The 21,948-nt window shown below is 45.2% G+C and overlaps 1 protein-coding gene across 1 annotated transcript in view; it reads left to right on the top strand.

Annotated features, from left to right (window-relative positions):
• Nucleotides 1–20,735: 20,735 nt before the first annotated feature.
• RLBP1 (retinaldehyde binding protein 1) overlaps nt 20,736–21,948 on the top strand; it is an 88,733-nt gene continuing 87,520 nt past the window's right edge. Inside the window, exon 1 of the mRNA XM_073618446.1 lies at nt 20,736–20,987. The gene's annotated coding sequence lies outside the window, so the exon portion shown is untranslated. The remainder of the gene's footprint in view (nt 20,988–21,948) is intronic.

Below are 21,948 nucleotides of genomic sequence, written 5' to 3'. Positions count from 1 at the left end.
AAAAAATCTGGGTACGTTTCAATAAATGGTGTGCAGAAGGCTCCCTTGCGGTACATAGTCCCACAGCTGTGTTGGAATTCCTTCAGTGCGGGGCAGACAAGGGTTTATCCATAAGTACCCTTAAAGGTCAGGTGTCAGCACTTAGTACTTATTTAGAGAAACATCTGGCCACCAACCCCTGGGTGGTCAGATTCTTTAAGGCTCTGTCTAGACAAAGACCGGTTCAAGGTCCTCCCTTTCCCAAGTGGGACCTATCGTTAGTTTTGCAGGGCCTGACGGGAATCCCCTTTGAACCTTTAGAGGAATGTCTACTAAAGGATCTTACGCTAAAAACAGTTTTTTTGGTAGCAGTGACAACTGCCAGGAGAGTCAGCGAGATTGAGGCCTTATCTGTTAGATCTCCTTTTTGCGTTATTTTTCTAGATCGGATCGTCTTTAAGACCGATCCAGCATTTTTACCTAAGGTTGCTTCTGGTTTCCACAGAAGTCAGGAGGTAGTTTTACCCTCATTTTGTCCCAACCCCTCGGGGGAAAGGGAATTAAAATTTCATTCTTTGGATGTAAGGAGATGTATCCTTAGATACCTAGAGCTGACCAAGATGTTTAGAAAGTCAGACTCTTTATTTGTTTTGTTTTCTGGGGCCAGAAAAGGATGCAAAGCGTCTCGACGCACTATTGCCAGATGGCTCAGAGTAGCCATTGGCCAGGCCTATACATTGGCAGGGAAAGAAATCCCAATGGGTATAAGAGCACACTCTACTAGAGCTATGGCAGCTTCGCAGGCAGAAAGGGCTGGAGCAACGCCAGAGCAAATATGCAGGGCTGCAACATGGTCCAGCTACTCCACTTTTGTAAAGCACTACAGAGTGGACCTGGTGTCGGCTAGTGAGCAAGCCTTTGGGCGAAAGGTATTGCAAGCGGTAGTCCCACCCTAACCTGGTAAGTGCTCGTTTATCCTCTCATGGTGGCTGTCCTGAAAGACGAAAGGGGAAAATTAGAGTTACGTACCGGTAACGTCTTTTCCAGTAGTCTTTCAGGACAGCCCTAGTTACCCACCCGAAATTTTTGGGGGGGTCTTACAAAAGACCAGAACGCAGCATGATAATGATATGGAATAGTATGTTATTAATGTGTTCTTGTGTCTCCCCAGCTGACCGGAGGTAATCTCGGAATATACTGAGGTCTGGCAGGGGGAAGTGAGAATTTATGGGCTGGCGCAGTGTTTCCTAAGAGGAAGAGGAGGAGACTATCTCTCATGGTGGCTGTCCTGAAAGACTACTGGAAAAGACGTTACCGGTACGTAACTCTAATTTTCCATTTTCCTAGTGCCTCTATGGCAGCATACCAATGATAAATAACTCGCTTACAGGGAGGGTTACTGCAATAAAGAAATGTAATGAGATTACAGAACCGACAGTTGCAAAGTCTTTTTCCCAAAATCACGGGAAGTAAGAACTGCTGGGTCTAAGCTATAGTGTGTCATAAAGGTGCTAAAGGAGGACCAACTAGCTGCCCGGCAAATTGTTTCAGGGGAGACCCGTGCTAAAGCTGCCCAAGAAGAGGCCTTTCCTTGTGTTGAGTGAGCATTGACCACATTTGGGACTGGAAGACCACTAGCCTGGTACGTCTTCTGGATTAGCCTCACGATCCAGCTAGCCAAGGTTGTCTTGGATGCTGCCATTCCTTTTTTAACGCCTATAGGAATAACGAATAGACATTGATCCTTGCGGAACTGCTGTGTTAGCTCTAAGTAGCGCCCTAGCTACATCTAACTCATGCAATTTTGAGGTGGTTGGATCCTCCTCGAAGGCTGGAAGAACCCATTCCTGGTTGAGATGGTAGACATAAGGCACCTTGGGAACGACCTGGTGAATGGGCTGCAAAAACCACCCTGTCTGGAAAAAGGTAAAGTATGGCTCCTGCGCCCCTAGTGCTTGAATTTCTGACATCTTTGCCCTGAGGTGATGGCGATTAGGAATGCCGCTTTCAAGGTAATAGCTTCCAGAGTGCATTCCTCGGTGGGTGCAAAAGGAGCGTTTGTTAGAGCATTAAGCACAATGGTTAAATGCCACTGGGTATAGCGATTTTCTGGGAGGTCTTAATCTTAAGCCTGCTCTTAAAAAACCCTCTATGAGAGGATTCAATGCCCACCGCGTGTCCATTAGAGCTGATAAAACTGAAACTTGAACTTTTAGAGTGTTAAGTCCCAATCCTAGGTCTAATCCATTTTGTAAAAAAAAGCAGTACATTCTGGACTCCTGGTTCTAGGGGATTGAATTGGTTAACTTCTGCTAATTCCGTAAATTTCTTCCATATCCTATAGTAGGTGGCATTGGTGGATGACTTCCTTGCATGTAATAATGTTTGGATAACATTATGAGAACACACTAACTTGCCCAGCTTCCAGGCCCTCAAGTCTAGGATCTCCGGATGTGGGTGGAAGAAATAGTCTTGAGATAGGAGGTTGTCCATGCATGGAAGGGGTAACGGCTTGCACAGAACCTGCTTGACTAGGAGCGTGAACCACGGTCTCTTTGGCCAGTATGGAATGACCATGGAATGGGGAGGCAAAAAGATCTAGCTAGGGGGTGCCCCACTGCTGACATATCAGTTGAAAGATACCCGGATTCAGAGACCATTCGTTGCTGCTGAACGTTCTCAAGAGGCGATAGGCCAATTGATTTTTGGGAGCTGGAATATAGGAAGCTCACAGATTGGCTAGATTCCTCTCGGCCCATGTTAGAATTGGGGCTACACTTCGTTGGTTAGGGATCTGGTGTGCATTCCCCCTTGGTTTTGAACATAGGCTACTGCCGCCCTGTTGTCAATCTGCAGCAGTATGGACTTGCCTCTGAGAAGAGGGGCTAGATTTATTATTTCCATCCATGCTGCCCTCAGTTCCAAGATGTTTGATACCATGCCTTCTGTATTGAATTGCCATTTTCCTTGCACTAACTGATCTTTGTAGTGTGCCCCCCACCCTAACCGATTTGCATCTGATGTAAGAGTGGTCCAGGAGTAGGGCCCAAGGGGGCAGTGATCCAGAAGGTTGGATGGTCTCGTCCACCACCAGAGGCTGGACTTCATCGTGAGAGTGATCAGTTTCATCTGGTCTAGGTGCTTCTTCCTCCACTGTGATAGGAAACCTAGTTGGAATCCCCGTAGATGTCACCTGGCCCATTTCACCATTGGTATGCATGACAAGAAGGATCCGAGGAGACTTAGACAGTCCGATGCTGGCATGGACCAGCTTGCCAACGCCCTCTTTACCTTCTCCATTAATATAGGAATCTTTTCTTGTGGAAGTGACACTGCTCTCTCCAGGGTGTTGAATAATGCCCCAAGATCATTGCCTGAGTAGGCGTGAGTTGACTTTTTAAGTAATTGATCAGCCATCCAAATTTGATCAATGTGTTTAGGACCAGTTGCACATGCGTTTCCAGAGTCTTCCTGTGCTGGGATAGGATCAGTATGTCGTCCAAATAATGTAGGACCCATATTCCCTTCTCCTGGAGGGGAGCTAAAATTGGCACTTATACCTTTGTGAAGGTTCTGGGTGCCGTTGAGATCCTAAAGGAAGACATTGAAACTGGAGATGAAGATTGCCTATTTTGAACCAAAGAAAAGGCTGGAAGTCTTGATGAACAGGTATGTGAAGGGATGCATCTTGGAGGTCTATGGAGACCATCCAATCACCTGGTTGTACCGACAATATCACTGTGTTTAGGAAGAACCGCCGCAATTTTGAAACGCTGCAAATCGCAGGAGGCCCTCGCAATCCCCGATTTTTTTGAATGGCACCAAATCACACCATGATTTTGCCGCGATTGCTCCTGATGAATCTTGGTAAAAATGTGCAAGCAGAATCGCGGAATCACGCCGCGGTTTGGTGCCATTCAAAACAGCGGGGATCGCAAGGGCCTCCTGCGATTTGCAGAGTTTCCGAATCGTGCCAATTCCACCTGCAAAACGGAACGCAAAGGTGTAAAGGGAGCCTTATACTCTTTTGCTAATTTCATATTTAAATATCTTTCAAAACACATTAGGTTTTATTATATGGCAATATATAGCACTGGATTGGAAGACCACAAATGTATACACTGAGCAAAGTGATACATCAAAAAATAGCTGAATAACTCTTTGTTATAGATAACAGTGCTTTATACCAATGCAATGGACTCCGAAGGGCATCAGTGAGAAATGTGCCATGTCACGCAAAGCAATAGATATAATTATAAATATATATATATATAATGAGTCACTGACCATAATCATCATAAAAAAACATGTATGAGTAGTTCTAAGAAAAGGAGAGGAATATAGTGTTACAGATAGAAAACATTGTGTACTATGATCTAACAGCACAAACATGGATGGATTGGATAGAGAGATATTTCTGCCTATCTATGAATGCCTACTTGTTTCTTTTTTTTTATTATTACAGTACGTGGTGAATTACCTACAAAATTATGTATATGGCTCTGGTGAAAACTGGCATACCATGGCAGAGTCAGATTACAATGGACAGCTACATAAGGCTCAGTGTCCCTGGGAAACCATTGCCATGCATAGCTATGATATAATGTGCCTGTCATAGTGGTCCCAAAAAACACAGTCACTTCCAGCGCTAAAATGTCTTCTGAAGTAAAGGGCAACAGGTATAGAGGTGGCAAAATGGTATCCCAAGACTGGGTGGATGCTGCCTTCCTCAGATGGGGTAATCCAAAGGGAACTACAAGAAAAACAAAATGGAAGGCACGCACACCTAGTATATTACCAAAGATAATTTAATAATACAAATTAGTTTTTTCTTTTTGTTTTTGTTTTTTTTCCCCGCCCCTTTGGGGGCGTGTTTTTTTGTCACATTTTCAATCCTATCATTCCCTATAAAAGCGCTTGCTCATGGTAGACATGATTAGCCTAGCTCTGAGGAAGAGGGTTCGCCCCCGAAACTCGTCAGCTGTAGCCCGTGTCCTGTGCATGTCCATACACTTGTAATTTTATGGCTTATTGGCAGTTGCATTTTGTAAATACCCACTTTTATACAATTTTCTATTATTAAATTATCTTTGGTAATGTACTAGGTGTGCGCACCTTCCATTTTGTTTTTCTTGCTGTCAAAGTAGTAGACTGGACTTTGGACCGCCCCTTAAAGCGTTTGTTACCCCAACACTTGACATTCCCGATATGTGCCTGCTGTATCATGTACTTGCATGAGAAAGTATCCTGTTCTCTTTGTATTGCTTCCTTTATGTGAAATCCCTGGTGTTCTTGCTAGTCTCCTTGCTTTCCTATCTTTAAAAAAATACTGACCACACTAAGCATGAGAACACACTGTGATCAGTTCTCTAGCTGTTCTGGGAAATCATTATGCTCTCCTCCAATGTTTTGCCTTTTCCTGACATGCCCCCACTGCACAGCCATTCATTGGGAAGCTCAGTGTCCTGCTGCTTCTCCTCCCCCCAGCTTGTATGCAGCTGACATCAGAGGGAATGTGATCACCTATAAAAAAGGGATATTTATAATGTTTTTTATATCTATGCAAAAATGTTTTGCATTACATTTCTATTTTAAACTGAATGGGTTGTTTTACAAGGTGGTCGTGTACAATCACTTTAATAGCAGTACCTATGTTACAGATCCCTGGTTTTATTCTCATCATTTGGGAAATGAAGTAGATGCCATGCAATGGTTTAGAACAGGAGATAACCAAGCAAAGCCCCAATTAATGGAAAGGAATTTTACTTTAAAAAAGTAAACGTATCCTCACTTTTTAGCTTCAGGGAGAAACTTGACTTTCACTTTCAATTACAAATTTTTGTACCTGCAGAGTAGGGATGAGCTTCGTGTTCGAGTCGAACCCATGTTCGACTCGAACATCGGCTGTTCGATCGTTCGCCGAATTGCGAACGTTATGGGCCGTTCGCGCTAAATTCGTGTGGCGCGTCACGGCCCATAATTCACTGCGGCATCGCAGTGCATTGCTGGCTGATGATTGGCCAAGCATGCACTATGACCCGCATGCTTGGCCAATCACAGCGCTGTCAGTAGAGAGAGCTGTAATTGGCCAAAGCCAGGGTGGCTTTGGCCAATTACGGCTCAGGGCATTTAGTACACACCCCACACTATATAAGGCCGCCTGCACGGCGGCCCTGTGTAGTGTGTGTTCCGGTGTGCTGAGAGATAGAGAGAGAGAGAGACAGTGTCATTTGATTTGAGTTAGATAGATTAGGCAGAACAGTCAGTCAGTTAGCTGCACTTACAGTGTATTGTGTATATATATGCATCCCAGGTGTTGCATATATATATATACACTGTATTCAGTTTAGCTAGATCCGTTCCTGTTATCTTCTATCTAGACTATTTACATTTAATGCAGTGCGTCCTGCTCACAGTGTTCAGCTAGATCCGTTCCTGTTATCTTCTAGACTATTTACATTTAGTGCAGTGCGTCCTGCTCACAGTGTTCAGCTAGATCCGTTCCTGCTATTTACATTTAGTGCAGTGCGTCCTGCTCACAGTGTTCAGCTAGATCCGTTCCTGTTAAATTCCTACTGACCGGCAGGCTTGTCTGGTTACAGTATATAAAGCTACCTGAAGAAAATTACAGGTGTTCTATTTGATCCTATTAGTACCACGGTCAGGCAGCTAGACTATTTACATTTAGTACAGTGTGTCCTGCTCACAGTGTTCAGCTAGATCCGTTCCTGTTAAATTCCTACTGACCGGCAGGCTTGTCTGGTTACAGTATATAAAGCTACCTGAAGAAAATTACAGGTGTTCTATTTGATCCTATTAGTACCACGGTCAGGCAGCTAGACTATTTACATTTAGTACAGTGTGTCCTGCTCACAGTGTTCAGCTAGATCCGTTCCTGTTATCTTCCTACTGACAGGCAGGCTTGTCTGGTTACAGTATATAAAGCTACCTGAAGAAAATTACAGGTGTTCTATTTGATCCTATTAGTACCACGGTCAGGCAGCTAGACTATTTACATTTAGTACAGTGTGTCCTGCTCACAGTGTTCAGCTAGATCCGTTCCTGTTAAATTCCTACTGACCGGCAGGCTTGTCTGGTTACAGTATATAAAGCTACCTGAAGAAAATTACAGGTGTTCTATTTGATCCTATTAGTACCACGGTCAGGCAGCTAGACTATTTACATTTAGTACAGTGTGTCCTGCTCACAGTGTTCAGCTAGATCCGTTCCTGTTATCTTCCTACTGACAGGCAGGCTTGTCTGGTTACAGTATATAAAGCTACCTGAAGAAAATTACAGGTGTTCTATTTGATCCTATTAGTACCACGGTCAGGCAGCTAGACTATTTACATTTAGTACAGTGCGTCCTGCTCACAGTGTACAGCTAGATCCGTTCCTGTTATCTTCCTACTGACAGGCAGGCTTGTCTGGTTACAGTATATAAAGCTACCTGAAGAAAATTACAGGTGTTCTATTTGATCCTATTAGTACCACGGTCAGGCAGCTAGACTATTTACATTTAGTACAGTGCGTCCTGCTCACAGTGTTCAGCTAGATCCGTTCCTGTTATCTTCCTACTGACAGGCAGGCTTGTCTGGTTACAGTATATAAAGCTACTTGAAGAAAATTACAGGTGTTCTATCCCAGCTTAGTGCAGCTACAGGCCATTAGTATGTCTGGAAGGCCAAGAAGGAGAGGCAGACAGTCACAAGCCAATAAGAGAGGGCAAGCAGGCTCTGTGTCTAGTGCTGGTCGTGGAGACGGTGCATCCTCATCAGCACGTGGCCATGGGACACGCTTGGCCTTTTTTTCGGCAGCTGGCCATGTTGAGCCGCAACATGCGGAAGACTTGGTCGAGTGGATGACCAAGCCGTCCTCATCCTCCTCATCCTCTCTCACCCATGCCCAGGGTGCTTTGTCTGGCAAAGCAGCGGCCTCTTCCCTCAGCTCAATGTCATCAGTGACTCCTTCCCTAGCTCCACCATGTCCTCATGAGGATTCCCTCGAACTGTTTGACCACAGTGTTGGGTACATGCTCCAGGAGGATGCCCAGCGTTTGGAAGGCTCTGATGACGATACTGAGCTCGATGAAGGCAGTAACATGAGCGCGGACAGAGGGGGTGCCCAAGAAGGACAGCAATCTGGCAGTCATGCTCCCCCTGCTGCAGCATACTGCCAGGTTTGCTCCAGTGATGAGGAGGGAGGGGATGATGAGGTCACTGACTCAACGTGGGTGCCTGATAGGAGAGAGGAGGAGGAGGAGGAGGAGGAGGAGGAGGAGGAGGAGGAGGAGGAGGAGGCGGCAGCACATCACCAACGAGGCAGGATGCCCTCCAGGGGCCAGCCTAAGGGCAGCACATTGACTGCATCACACCCCAAAGCTCCACATGTGCAGGGCGCTGCAGTCTCTGCGCGTTATTCAAAAAGTTCTTTGGTGTGGGCCTTTTTTGAGACGAGTGCATCAGATCGCACCGCTGCTATTTGCAACATATGTCTCAAGCGTATCTCGCGTGGCCAAAATATCTCCCGCTTGGGTACCACATGCTTGACCAGACATATGTTGACCTGCCATGCAGTTCGTTGGCAAGCGTATCTAAAAGACCCACACCAAAGAACAAAGAGGATCTCTCCTTGCTCCTCATCAGCTGAGATTTCCAACCCCACTAGACCTTCAGTCCTCTCTGAGACCTACAGTGAGAGGAATGAAGGTGTAGAATTAGGTGTGTCACAGCCAAGTACTTGTGGGCAATCTGCTTTTGGTACACCGACGTCAGATTGTACCAGGCAAATTTCCCTGCCCCAGCTGCTGCACCGCCGAAAGAAGTTTGCTCCCAGCCATCCACATGCCCAGCGGTTGAATGCTAGCTTGGCAAAATTGCTAGCACTTCAACTGCTGCCTTTTCAGTTGGTAGACTCTGCCCCCTTCCGTGAGTTTGTGGAATGTGCGGTTCCTCAGTGGCAGGTACCCAAACGCCACTTTTTCTCACGGAAGGCGATTCCGGCTCTCTACCGGCATGTGGAAGGCAATGTCCATGCCTCGCTGGACAGGGCGGTCAGCGGTAAGGTGCATATTACCGCTGACTCATGGTCCAGCAGGCATGGACAGGGACGTTACCTAAGTTTCACGGCGCATTGGGTGACTCTGCTGGCAGCTGGGAAGGATGCAGGACAAGGTGCAGTAGTGTTGGAGGTTGTTCCGCCACCACGCCTCCAAAATGCTGATTGTGACACACCTCTCTCCTCCACCCCCTCCTCTTCTTCTTCCGCCATGGCCTCTTCCTCGGAACCAGCGGTGCTCCGTAGGCGTTCAAGGGGCTACGCAAGTACGCAGGCCAAAAGATGCCATGCGGTGCTTGAGCTGGTGTGCTTGGGGGACAGGAGCCACACTGGGGCAGAGGTTCTGTCAGCTCTGCAGGGGCAGGTTCAGAGGTGGTTGACGCCACGCCAACTTAAGGCAGGAATGGTGGTTTGCGACAATGGCACCAACCTCCTCTCTGCCCTCCGACAGGGACAAATGACCCATGTGCCCTGTTTGGCTCACGTCCTTAACTTGGTGGTGCAGCGGTTCTTGGGCAGGTACCCGGGCTTACAGGATGTCCTGAGGCAGGCCAGGAAAGTCTGTGTGCATTTCCGCCGGTCATATAATGCCAGTGCTCGGCTGACGGACCTCCAAAAGGAGTTTAACCTGCCCAAGAACCGCCTAATCTGTGACATGCCCACCAGGTGGAACTCAACGTTGGCCATGCTGCAGCGGCTGCACACGCAGCAGAGGGCCATCAATGAGTACCTGTGCGACTATGGCACCAGGACAGGGTCAGGGGAGCTTGGTTTTTTTTCCCCACGCCAGTGGGCCATGATCAGGGATGCATGCACTGTCCTGTCACCATTCGAGGAGGCCACGAGGATGGTGAGCAGTGACAGTGCATGCATCAGTGACACTGTCCCCCTTGTCCACCTGTTGGAGCACACGCTGCGTGGAATAATGGACAGGGCACTTGAGGCAGAACAGAGGCAGGAAGAGGAGGACTTCCTTAGCTCTCAAGGCCCCCTTTATCCAGACAGTGTTCCTGCGTGCCCGCCGATCACACAGGAAGAGGACGAGGAGGAAGAGGAGGAGGAGGAAGATTGTGTCAGTATGGAGGTGGAGCCTGGCACTCAGCATCAGCAGCAGTCTTTAAGGGATCAGTCCCAAGAAACACATGGACTTGTACGTGGCTGGGAGGAGGTGGCTGCGGACCATGTCGTTCTTAGTGACCCAGAGGACTCCGGACCGAATGCCTCAGCAAACCTACGCTGCATGGCCTCCCTGATCCTGCAAAGCCTGCGTAAGGATCCTCGTATTCGTGGTATCAAGGAGAAGGACCAATACTGGCTGGCAACCCTCCTTGATCCACGTTACAAGGGTAAGGTTGCGGACCTTATCTTGCCATCGCAGAGGGAGCAGAGGATGAAACATCTTCGGGAGGCCTTGCAGAAAGGTCTGTGCAACGCGTTCCCAGAGACTGGGAGGTTACAAACTCCTGTTTCTGGACAACGTGTTGCTGAGGCTTCGGTCAGTCAAAGAAGGAGCGGTGGAGAAGGTGGCCGTCTGACCGATGCGTTCAGACAATTTTTTGGTCCGCAGCCCCAAGGTATGATCGGTTCCAGCAACCATCGCCAGCGTCTGTTTTACATGGTGCAGGAATACCTAGGGGCAAGATCAGACTTGGACACCTTTCCCACCGAAAATCCTCTGGGTTACTGGGTCTTGAGGATGGATCACTGGCCAGAGCTTGCACAGTATGCAATTGAGCTACTGGCCTGTCCTGCATCCAGCGTTCTTTCGGAACGCACATTCAGTGCTGCTGGAGGCGTGGTAACCGATCACAGGGTGCGTCTGTCCACCGACTCGGTCGATCGGCTGACCTTCATAAAAATGAATGAGTCTTGGATCACCACCAGCTACCAAGCACCTGATGCTGATGTAACCGAATAATTTTTTTTGAAATCTCAGATCCCTTCAAAGACTGCCTATGCTGATGCTGAGTGACTATCCCTGAGTAATTATCCTCTTCCTCCTCAATCATCACGCTGATAGCTTGTAAGAACATTTTTGGTTCTGGGCGCCACCACCAGTGCCTAAGGCACAATTTTTCAGCCCCTGTTTAACAGGGGCGTGTAATTACAATTTTTGATGTAATACTTTGCAGCAGGGCTCGTTCCTGCATTCCAACTAGAGTGTCTGTGAGGGGTTGCAGTGTTGTGGCACCAGCACCAGTGCCTAGGGCCCAATTTTTCTGCCCCTGTCTAACAGGGGCGTGTAATTACAATTTTTGATGCAATACTTTGCAGCAGGGCTCGTTCCTGCGTTCCAACTAGAGTGTCTGTGAGGGGTTGCAGTGTTGTGGCACCAGCACCAGTGCCTAAGGCCCAATTTTTCTGCCCCTGTCTAACAGGGGCGTGTAATTACAATTTTTGATGCAATACTTTGCAGTAGGGCTCGTTCCTGCGTTCCAACTAGAGTGTCTGTGAGGGGTTGCAGTGTTGTGGCACCAGCACCAGTGCCTAAGGCCCAATTTTTCTGCCCCTGTCTAACAGGGGCGTGTAATTACAATTTTTGAAGCAATCATTTGCAGCAGGGCTCGTTCCTGCGTTCCAACTAGAGTGTCTGTGAGGGGTTGCAGTGTTGTGGCACCAGCACCAGTGCCTAAGGCCCAATTTTTCTGCCCCTGTCTAACAGGGGCGTGTAATTACAATTTTTGAAGCAATAATTTGCAGCAGGGCTCGTTCCTGCGTTCCAACTAGAGTGTCTGTGAGGGGTTGCAGTGTTGTGGCACCAGCACCAGTGCCTAAGGCCTAATTTTTCAGCTGCTGTTCAACAGGGGCATGTAATTACAATTCTTGATCTAATATTTCACAGCAGGGCCCTGTGAGGGCTTACAGTGTTGTGGCCACAGCAACACCTAAGGCCCAAATTTCTGCTGAGTATATAGGGCAGGACCCTACTTTCAAACATCTAACTTACAAACGACTCCTACTTGCAAACGGAAGGAGACAACAGGAAGTGAGATGAAATCTACCCCTAGGAAGGGAAATTCTCTCCTGTAAGAGTTAATATGGGAAAACAAGTTCTCCTTTCCACTGATGCTTTCCAATCCTTGTTCCACAAAAAAACCCAAATTTTCAAAAAACATTTTTCATTGGGACAAAAAAGTGAGGTGAAATCTTCTGAAGAGGAGGAAAGACAGCAAAACAAATGTCACAGGGGTGATAACCCTTCCCTATGTTTTCCAAAAAGCTTAGAAAAGATTTTTTGGCTGGAGCTAAACACGTTAAAAATGTTCAAAATTACAAACAGATTCTACTTAACAACAAACCTACAGTCCCTGTCTTGTTTGCACCGCCTGTATACTGCTGTTCAGAGTATATAGGGCCTGGTGGCCCCACACCTTTCCTTATTTTAATTTGGGTGCGGGGTTCCCCTTAATATCCATACAAGACCCAAAGGGACTGGTAATGGACTGGGGGGTACCCATGCCGTTTGTCTCACTGATTTTCATCCATATTGCCATGACCCGACATGACATTAAACCCGCAAGCAGTTTTAAATGAGATTTTTTCCTTTAAAAATGACATTTGGTGCAGGGACTGTTCTAAACATGGGAAACACGCGTCACTTTACAGGCATACTATAGACACCCCCCAGGTACGATATTTAAAGGAATATTTCACTTTTTTTTTTTTACTTTAAGCATCATTAAAATCACTGCTCCCGAAAAAACGGCCGTTTTTAAAAGTTTTTTTTGCATTGATACATGTCCCCTGGGGTAGGACCCGGGTCCCCAAACCCTTTTTAGGACAATACCATGCAAATTAGCCTTTAAAATGAGCACTTTTGATTTCGAACGTTCGAGTCCCATAGACGTCAATGGGGTTCTAACGTTCGTGCGAACTTTCGGTCCGTTCGCGGGTTCTGGTGCGAACCGAACCGGGGGGTGTTCGGCTCATCCCTACTGCAGAGTAATTTGGTTGGGCTGAGTTGTGCCCTGGTTGGGTAGGTTGAATTCTGGCCAGGCTGACTGAGTTTTGGCCTGGCTGAATAGTTTTAGTAGTGTCCCAGTGGCACAGTACATAACACAGAGTCCAAAGGTCATTAGTATGTATAGCAGAGTGCAGGGGTTAGTAAGTAACAGAGAGTGCAGAGGTAGATCGAATGTAAAGCAGAGCGCTGGTCAGGAGTAATGCCAGGTACACACGTTCAGTGGGCTGAACGAAAAAAAAACCTGAGAGGTCGTTGTACTAAATAAGCGCTGTTAGTGTGGCGATCTCCCCCGATGAGCTATTGTGTTCTGACAAGAGGACTGCCCACCCACCAGAACACGCTGATCAGCGCTCACATTGGCTGCCAGCTCTGATCGGATGCTTTTCCAGCATGCCCGTTCGATAAAAGTCATTAGAGCACCTTTTGTTGGACAGGCTGCTGTACACTCGGGCCAAATGTCGGTCGGTTTCTGTTGAATGTGTACCAGCCTTAAAGCGTTCGTTACCCCAGCACTTCATATTCCTGATATGTGGCTGCTGTACCATGTACTTGTATGAGAATGTATCCCGTTCTCTTTGTATTGCTTCCTTTGTGTGAAATCAAAAAAATCTAAAATACCAGTGTAACATTTACAGTGAAACTATCTAAGGAAGCTCTTAAAACTACACTCTACCATCCCTGGCATAAAACCACAGGCGCTGTTACTAAGCTCCTCACTTTACGATTTTGGCTGTTCTAGCTACTTTATACCCTTAGTAAGTTGTGGATACAGGTTGTACTAAAATATGTGTTTCTTCAGTTGTCAGAGCGCAACGAATGGACAATGTTGCAAGGTGGGAACCTTCCCCATGCAGCACCTCTCTAGGTGTCTCCTGGGACAAAAATGTTCTTCTTGCCTCATCGCAGTGAATATTTCAGCACTTTTTGAACAGATATAAATGCTTTCAATTGTATATTTAACAGATCAAAATGGGTTCAGATAAGAGAAACTCATTGTTTACACATTGAACTTGATGACACTAAAGGACCTGTGACCGCCTTAGCACAGGAAAGTGAAGACTGTGGGGACCAGTCCTAAAGCCTGGAGGGAGCATCCTTTCCCTAGAGTTCAGCTATTTCTGTCTCATTGGTTTTCTTAATCCACTGCATCCACAAGCAAACACTGCCCAGTATAGGATAGACAAGAAAATAGTGGAAGTGTATTTTACTGTTGTCTGTGCTTTGTAAAGTGCTCTCTCTGCTTCCTCCACCACCAATCACATTCAAAATTCCAAAGCAGATCTTTTTTTTTCATATCAGGATTTCTGTATATGAGATGGAGTGTAGGTCCTGTAATGTGTGTAGCATCATCACAAGTTGATGCATTCCAGGTATCGCCAACAAAAACAGCATGGGTTGGACCGATGCACTACAGTTGGGTCTAGTTGAAGAAGTATTGAACTGGTGGGCTATGCTTGCTGTACACACTAAGGTTTCTTTTTCAGTTTTGAGTGGAGTGTAGTTCAAGAGCCAGAGGGAGTTTGTGTATGTATGGTCTGTTTCCTCTCTCGTTACCAATTTAATTATAACAAGGAATAGCCCGCATATTTTGAGCAATAAGAGCAATGTATTTAGCAGAGTTTAGTTACAAATTGCCTCTGATGAAACTATTATTTGATGGACTAAGAATGATTACCAAGATCTCACAGACTTTTTATCCATTTTTAGATACTAAATATGTGTTTAATGCAGTAATTGAAACCAGACTATAAAAATGTTGGGTCTACTATTATTATAATGTAGCAAAAATATTGAGCTCTGTTGTGTTTTTTAATGATTGTAGGTTTTGACTTCATTAATTGGCTCGTGAAATTAGAATAATGGCAGATGCCAAAATATTCTTCAGTTTAAGTCTGTAAGCCTTTTAGTTCAGTGGTTCCCGATCCTGACCATTACCAAGATTGAGTATAAAAACAATGAGTTATTTTGATGAAAAGCATCCTTTGTCTCTTCCGAATAGACCTAATAATACAAATATATGTAAACTAGTCAACATTGTAAGCACACAAGAGGAGACAACTTGTCTCAAAGCTCGCTTTTAGGCTGAAAGGATTTTTTTACCAAACCATTCTTGCAACACAAAATGCCATTGAGTAAAACGACTGGTGAAATCCCAGCATTTATTTACTACATTGTTTACTGAACTACCTAACACAATGGAACCAGCAAGCATGTAAGGGACTATTATGGGGAGTATCCAATCGGCGGCTTTACAAAAACTCATTGCTCTGTGATTTCTGTGGGAATCAGACTGCTGACACTGCATATGGGGCATGTCCTCTTATTTATAATTGGTGACCTGCTCTTCAAGAACTTAAAATAGAGTTCATTTGTTTTTTGTCTTATGTTTGCATCTCTTTGTGATTTTTTTTGGTCATTCTTTATTTATTTTTATCTAAAACTCCAATTTGTTTGGTACATTTTATTTTATCATCTTAATTTTTGCATTTTTTTTTACAATCATCATTTTTGCATTTTTTTACAATCATTTTTATGGGGTTTTTTACCATCATTATTTTTGTGGGGTTTTTTACCATCATTATTTTTTATATTATTTTGCCATAATTATTTGTGCATTAAAGGGTAAGAAAACTTTCCCACAAAGCTTCCGATTTGCCCCAACCCCCTACTAGCCCTGTAGAAGTCTATGGGGGTGAACTGTGCAGGCGCTGGCGTTGGATCAATAAGCCGGCCAAGGAATGTAAACAATGCCACTGCTTTCAGAGAGAGATCTAGGTAATTATAGCATTTTGGGTGGGAGGTATTATTATTATTATTTTTATACATGATTTATATAGTGCCAACAGCTTGCGCAGCGCTTTACAACATGGGGGCAGAGGGTACAGTTACAATTCAGCTCAATACAGAAGGAATTAGAGGGCCCTGCTCGTTAGAGCTTACAATGTAGGAGGGAGGTTAGACTTAGTTAGGAGGCGGATGCACAAAGGTATGGGGGTTTAGTAGGAAAGTTTCCTTACCCTTTGAAGTATATGTATTGACAAAACTTTTTTTTTTACTTTGGATAGAGGTAAGGATTAGAACCCCTTTCGATGGTTCGTAGAAAGTATGGATCCTGGTCACACATGTTGATGAAATCTCCAAAGGTTTCCATCGGTTTCGCTTTCTGTTCGTCTGTCAGCTTGTTCGGCACAAACTGGGAACAGAACTTCCACTTACCTAAATGCTCGCCGATGATAGTGCGCACCGTGTCCTTGCTAATGCCCAATTCCTCCGCCATCAGTCGTAGCCTCAGTTGGTGATTTTGTGCCAGCATTTGTCGCACTCACTAGATCATGTCCGGGGTTCTGCTTGTGGACGGCCAACCCGAACGTGGCTCATTCTCAGTCATTTCCTTCCCTTTCCGAAAAGCACTTGAACGTAACAAATTTTCTGCTCACGCCTTCTGTCCCATACACTTGCACCAACATTTTATGCATCTCCGTCGCCGATTTCCCCAACTTGTAGCAGAACTCGATGTTCACTTGTTGCTCCATTGCACTGTGACCTCTCACACTGACTACATTTGACTGCCCGCAGCGGATTTACCCTGACGGTCACATGTACTCCACGCTAGGTGGCGCTTCTCGATGTGTCTCTGGATAGCCATGTGCATTCACACGCACATGGCTCATGTCGCCGTTAAGATATCAGACCACTCACCAAACTTTGTAGACACAACTTGTACATACTGGCTGTCACTGGGATACAAAAAAAATATGGGAAAGCCAAAAAGTGTTGGAGAACAGAACAGCGGGCGAGGGGGAATCTTCCAATGGGAACACCTGTTCCAGTGACAGCTGTCTAAGAGGTAAATTCCCCTCACATTGGAAATATTTTCTGTCAGTTCCCATTGTGTTTCCAGGACATGGACAGCAAAAAATAAAACTGACATGGGTTTTAACATTGCAGCTATTCTCCACCAGGGTTTCGTGGAACCCTAGGGTTCCTCCAGAGGTGGCTAGGGGTTCTTTAAGTTGTGGCTAACTGACCTCTCATTTGATGGTGCCTTCATAGTTCCAGGTCCAACATCACTTCATGGAGTCAGTGACACGACTGCAAGAGTGGCAATCTGACCACCACTGTAAGGGGAGCATTCTTTTCACTGACCACCACCAATGTAGAGGGCATTTTCCCAATGGCCCCCCAATAGACCAATCTTAGCAGGGGTTGCCTGAGACCAGAAACTTAGTTCACGGATTTGTTTTGAAGTGAAAAGGTTGAGAATGGCTGCTCTACCCTACCTATAAAACACTCTCTACTGGAAAATAAAAGCAGTTTTGGGTATACACAAACTATAACAAATATCCCTGAGAAAGAACACACACGTTTTTTAACCTTACATTTTAAATATTTTTGTCCTTTGGTTGACAATTTAAATCTTAGTACCCATGTAACTAACTATGTGTTAGTCTGCATTCAAGACATTGCGTTTGTGAACATGCACCACTTTATGCAAGTAGCAGAGCATACCCATTCATGTTTGGGAAGGGCTGTACGCAGCACCACTGTTTCCCAGGCACTAAAATACGTCCATTTGTTTACACTGTAGGCCCAAGTGCATGAGGCCTTTGTTTTCTATCTTTTTTTTTTTTTTAATAGCAGCACATTTTGGTTAAGCAAAGACCCTTTTTGTATTTACAGTGTTGTAAGTGAAATATGTATGTAGCAATAACTCTCGGTGGAGCTGCTGGTTTATAGCGGGCTGTTACCGTCACCTTCGCCACTTCTATTTCACCAGAACTGGGTCTAGGGTCCCGTTGAGTTTAATACCAGACAATGTAGGCACCGGACACTTGAGTATCTTTCCCAATGCTTTAATGAACATAAATTGAAGGAAGTAGCAGGAAAGCGGTATAAGGAGAGTTGCAGGGAAGTTCAAATACCTTTTCTTGGTGTAGTATTAGGAATTGAAAGCTTGTAGATAGACGTATTCTCTCTTTATAATTGAATCTTTGCCCGCCTGGATAGGTTTCTCTCACTAACCTAGCAGCCAGTAGGCAGCACGAACAAAAGTCTCGGCCACAAACTTGATCGGAACAAAACCCTTAGGATCCTCTGCCACAGGATGTAATGGTTTAAGATGAATAGCAAACACAGCACTAGAACCTATAAGCCGACCCGGCAGTACTATGCGGTAGGATAACTTTAGGATACGTCCTCCAACTGAGTCACCAGGCCCCTCTCCAGACCAGCACTCTGCATGATCCTTCCATGACGGTTCCTCCCCTGGGATCTTCTCAGTTGTGCAGCTTCTTCCCATAGGACAGACAGCCCAGGACCATTCCTCTGCCGCTGTGGTATGCCCCAGATAGGCTTCTGGGCCCACCCACACGCCGCAGCAACGTGGGCCTCCCGGACGGAGGACCACGAGGTAGTACTCCTAGCACATACCTGTCGGCCAGGAGGGCCAGCAGGTGGAACGAAACGAACCCTAGAACATGGTGTCAGTCCCATAAATACCCTCTCCCAGAATGCAACTCGGAGGACCACCTCCACCGAGTTATCTCCGGGAAAGAGGAGCACTTATACACTTTAACGTGTTGCCTTTCCAACACCAACCCATGGTGACAACGACACCCACAGGCACAGAGTGAAACTACATGCAACTCAGCCAAGCTGGAACAGAGGCAAATCTGACTATGTATGAACAGATAACCCACTAAATTTACCTATCAGCAGTAGATTGAAAATCTACCAGCGCTACATGTATATCTATTGTTGCCTGGAAAAATACAAAAAAAAAAGCTTAAATGCACAAAAAAAAGAACATAATACTTTTGATTAGTCAATATAGAAGCAACAGCACACTAAGTCACTGTTCTTCTCAACCCACAATAATATAATTGAGTATATTGAGTACCCTGTTCCTGAGATTTCTAGGAAAACAATCGGTGGGAAGCAGTACATGCCAGTCAATGCATTGAATGAAGCTTTAAATGCATGAAAAGAACATAGTCTACCCTCTTAAAGCAGAGTTCCACCCAAAAGTGAAACTTCCGCTTTGAGCACTCCTCGCCCCCTGACATGCCACATTTGGCATGTCATTTTTTTGGGGGGGGAAGTGCGTACCCTTTTTTTTGTGGGACTTCCTGTACCACTTCCTGCTTCCTATCTTCGGCCGCCTAGGCGACTCCTCCTCTTGCCCTAGGCGGCCCCTCCCTGCCAGCAATCTTCTGGGACACAGAAGATTGGCTGGCCAATAGGAGAGCGCAGCGTGACTCGCGCATGCGCAGTGCGCGCCCGGCTGTGAAGCCGTAAGCTGTTCTGTCACGGCCAGGTGCCCACAGTTACCATGACGGTGCCGAGGAGTGGAGGGGAGAGGAGCTAGCCCCCGGGTGGCCACATCGCTGGACCATGGGGCAGGTAAGTGTCGGTTTATTAAAAGTCAGCACCTATGCTTTTTTGTAGCTGCTGACTTTTAATAAACTAAAAATCGAGTGGAACTCCGCTTTGTGGCTTCGGTCTTTCAACCAGACATTGCTGTAGCGGTAGAGGTATTCCCAAACACACCCATTTTAGGCTCCATGTTAATGTGTCAGAAGTGTCAGTACTTTTATCTCTCACTGTCACCAATCAGATTCAAACCCTGCTTTGTGTTGTTTATTTTGATTGGTCATATGGCCAGTGGAGAGAAAGTAAGTAATGCAGCACACACCTCTGGAAATGTGTGGGGAGCTCTCTGGAATCTGGCCTAGGTGGACACTTCCCTTTATTACATGAAGAGTTCACAGGGTGATTTCACTTGTTTCAAGATATTGCTCTTTAAAGATGAATTCCAGGTATGGTATATTTTTACATAGTTAAATTTGTCTAGCTTGGACCAACGCAACTATGTATATACCATACGCAGCTGATGCCCCTGGAAGCTGGAAATCACTGAAGTAGACACTGCTACACATATGATCTTCACTTGCTTCTGCGTCATGCGCTGAGTGGCTCACTTGATACATTGTTAACACAGAAGGTAGGCCACTCATCATAGGCACCATTCAGAGAATGCTTTTGCATTCTCTTAGTGGATGTAGTAGAGAGGCAAGGCAGTGATGTCATGCTCCCCACCTCATCCATTCAGAAAAGGCTTTACATTCATTCAAAAAATGCAAAGCATTCTCTGAATGGTACCCGTGCTGGGCGGCCAACCTCCTATGCTCAGAATGCTTCAGGCCAGCCGCTCAGCACGGGATGCAAGTGGAGATCACTGGAGTAGCGGAGGCTATTTCAGCGATTTCCAGCTTCCAGGGGCATCTGCCAAGTGTGGTATATTCACAATTACCAATTTGGACCAATGTAACTATGTAAAAATTTACCATGCCTGGGATTCGTCCTTAACCAAAGCTTTTCCGGGTCTTATTTGCCACTTATTACTGGTAAGATATAACAATACCTAAAGCTAAAACAGAAGAAGACTAGGTGAAGGAGAAGCTTGGTTAAGCCAGCTAATTCCACCTTGAAAAATATTCCCTATTACCTTTAATGGATATAAACATAGAAAATATACTAATGGCCCAAACTCGATTTTTAAATAATGCAATAAAAAGAGGCCCCATAGTTTTAAAGGTTCCTCTAACTCTACTCTCTCTGTAGCAGACATACTGGCAAAGCTTCATTTTTAATGGGATATAAAAGTATTTCAGGAATCAGGGGCCAGCGAAAGAGTTATTGTTCCAAGCCCCACTCAACCAGCCACTTCTCTCCTTCTTTTCTGTAGCATCTAATGGCATCTCCTGAATGTTTTGTGCTGATTTAATTAATAAGCCTGACTGAGTAATGCCTTGTGACGCCTAATCCGAACCCGATGACTATAGAAGCTTTGGGCTGGCATCCCGTGGACACATCTAGGCTACAGCTCATCCATCTCTGCTAAATTCCCCTATTTATCTGCTTTGTTTCAATTTTAACCTAACCCAACACTGCCTATCTTTGACGATTTTATCGACATTGTTCAGCGGTAAGTTTGATCAAACTTAATTGCTTTAGAAAGTTAGCCTGTGAGACTTCCCTAAGTCTGGTGTGTGTGGTTTTGTTTTGCCATTTGGTTATCATCTTCCTATGTCTTTGTTATCTAATAATGATATATGGTGGCAGAACAGGAAACAGATGCTTTTTAGTTTGAAGATACAATATTTTTATCTACCGGAGCTATACACTGTACCATATGTTCCTTTAGATCGGGTAGACAGTTTCTGTTCTCTTTGGGTCTGACAATACTGCTTTTATATTATGTATCAATACACTTTTTATTCCTAATTAAATTTGAATATTTAACAGCAATGTTCCATTCACTGGCTTCAATCCAAAGATGTTTTTTTTAATAATAGAAAATTCTTGTCTCCCTCTATAACTCTTTTCTCCTTCTATTTTTTTTTTATCCTTCTATCTTTCACTCTACAGTTCCCTATTCTTGAAAAAAGGGAAGTGGAATTCTTGTATTGCTCAAATTACTTCCTCCAAAAGTACCATCCTATGGGTTGTGTAGCAATCTTTCTCAGATTTTTTTAACATGGAGAAACCCTTAAAATAACCTTCCAGTCTCAGGGAACCCCTGCCAATAATTGCTACATCTACAGCTCAGAATACATTAGCTTGGTGATCAGTGGGAAGAATGTTCTTTACATTGGTGGTCAGTGGGAAGAATGCTCTTTACATTGGTGGTCAGTGGGAAGAATGTTCTTTACTTTGGTGGTCAATGGGAAGAATGTTCCTTACATTGGTGGTCAATAGGAAGAATGCTCCTTACATTGGTGGTCAGTGGGAAGAATGTTCTTTACTTTGGTGTTCAGTGGGAAGAATGCAACTTACATTGGTGGTCAGTGTGAAGAATGTTCCTTACATTGGTAGTCAATGGGAAGAATGTTCCGTACATTGGTGTTCAGTGGGAAGAATGCTCCTTATATTGGTGCTCAATGGAA

Source organism: Aquarana catesbeiana, linkage group LG03 (assembly GCF_042186555.1).
Source record: "Aquarana catesbeiana isolate 2022-GZ linkage group LG03, ASM4218655v1, whole genome shotgun sequence".
Lineage (NCBI taxonomy): Eukaryota > Metazoa > Chordata > Amphibia > Anura > Ranidae > Aquarana > Aquarana catesbeiana.
This window is presented reverse-complemented; position numbering and strand designations above follow the sequence as displayed.